Here is a 2,143-nt window from a genome sequence, read left to right as displayed (position 1 = left end):
CTCCAGCATGGCCTCCCTTCCTTTGTTGATTCCTCCTCTGTTGATTCTTCTTCCTTGTCCTCCTCCTCGTTCTCCTCGTTCTCCTCCTCGTCTTACTCTTTCTCTGACTCTTTCCATTGTGCTTGAAGACCGATGAACTCACCTGCTGCTTTTTATAGTGCTTATACACCTGATTGGTGTGTTTACAATTAAGCAAACAAGTGTTTGCACACCTGATGACTGTGTTTAACCAATTGGTTGGACGGTGTGGTAATTTGACAGTCAGTGCTTTGGTATTGCAAGGAAGTGACTTCATGATAGATGTTTGTGTGTAATGTATGTTAAGTGTGTTTAGTGTTTTGCAAATCACTGTGTGTAGAGTTTTGCAACAAGTGTGAAGTTCACAATGTGCTTATAGTTGTGCAAATAAGGGCTGATGTTTTGCTTCTTGAGTGTAAGGTTTTGCTAATAGTGTACTACTTTTAATTTTAGTGTGTAAGCAATCCAAAAAAACTGTAAGTACAGTAACTGAGTATTTAATGTTGGAAAACCTCAATGCGTATGTGTCCATCATAATTATTCTGTAATTTAAAGGAAATGAAATCATTGAAGTAATGGCAATTAATATAAAACTAAAAAGTTCTGATTTAAATAACTCAAAAACCTTTGGTTCTAAACTTAAAAGTTTTGTGGCAACTGATTGCCTCAAAAAAATTAGTACTACTCACACTGCAAACCTCAATAAGTTCTCAGAACTCAAAAATAAATTTAAAATGTAACTTAAACAGGGTTTCAAATTTGAGTTGGATTTGCTTAAAGGAACTGAGTAATATACTAAGCCACACCTACAATATAATTTCCCAATTGCCCTTTCAAGTGAACTCTAGAATTACCACCCATGACAGAGACATGGTTATTGTACACATTTATTTTCCATAACTTCACTCCCTTGACTGTTATAAAATAGTCAGCTGTGAATACCCAACTTACCCCATAAATACTTATTCGGAAGTGTTGTAACCCACATAGCTAATGGACTAATCATTTCAGATGTACTGAGATACAGTGTGTTGTCACATTAAAATCCTATTCCACTTGTCAGAAAGGTATCCCACTTGGTTAAAAAAGCTCTTACATTTCAGGAAACTCCCAGATGTTCTAACTCCAAATCACTGCTTCTGCTGAGAGTTCGAGATAACTTAGGAATTCGACCAGAATTTTGCCAAGCTACCCAGAAGGCACTGACTCGCAAAAGAACATACAATTCCCATTGGACTCCAGCTGAAAGTTTGTCAGGAAAATGTGTTATGTAATCGTTACAATCATTTCAGAAGTGGGTGATAACTATTTGTTTAAGGCTACTACATGATTGGATTACTTTAGACAAATGTATGTGTTTGATGTTGTGATGAATTGATTAGTCAGTATAAATGCAAAAAGGGATAATAAAATAATTCCAATATATCAACCTGAATAGCATGCAGGGAACATTTTCATTTTAAACATATAAAAATGTATTGAGCAAAAGTCAGTATAACATAAACGTTTTAAGTAATTGGGAACTTTTCTCTAACTTTGAGTTACACTTAGTAAAAACATTTGAGAAAGACATACACTAGGGTTTACAATGTGGTCATGTAAAAAGGGTGTCAATACCTACACGGAATAAAGCCTTAAGTAATCATTAATCCTGATGGAATCATTACTCCCACACAGCAATATTTAAAGTATTAAATTATGACTTATAACAGCATTCATGAAATGCTTAACATACACCTTTAATAAATCCTTAGTGTTTTTATTCATGGTCTCATTTAAAGGGGTGGGATATTTATTCTTATAAATACTTTATTTATGTTTTGATTATTCAATGTAATTTCATACAAAACGATGGACACGCTCTTGTAAACCAGCCTTTAAATTTGAGTTTTTAACAATGAGAGCTTATGAATGAAGACTACATCTCATTAAGAGTACTACTATGCTTTTTCTATAGGATAACGATAGTTTAAGTTATGAGTTAATAGATGTTGATGTAACAATTCTACATAGGGGTACTGTTAAGGGGTGCGCGCGAGCGCGAAACCGACAGTACTGTAACTTTCTGTAAGGGTTGTCAGGAGCTTTTGTTTCTTCCCCCACCGACCGAAAAAGGATGGGGGTC

Source organism: Esox lucius, chromosome 3 (assembly GCF_011004845.1).
Source record: "Esox lucius isolate fEsoLuc1 chromosome 3, fEsoLuc1.pri, whole genome shotgun sequence".
Lineage (NCBI taxonomy): Eukaryota > Metazoa > Chordata > Actinopteri > Esociformes > Esocidae > Esox > Esox lucius.
The sequence above is the reverse complement of the archived record's forward strand: the minus strand, read 5'-3'. Positions refer to the sequence as shown.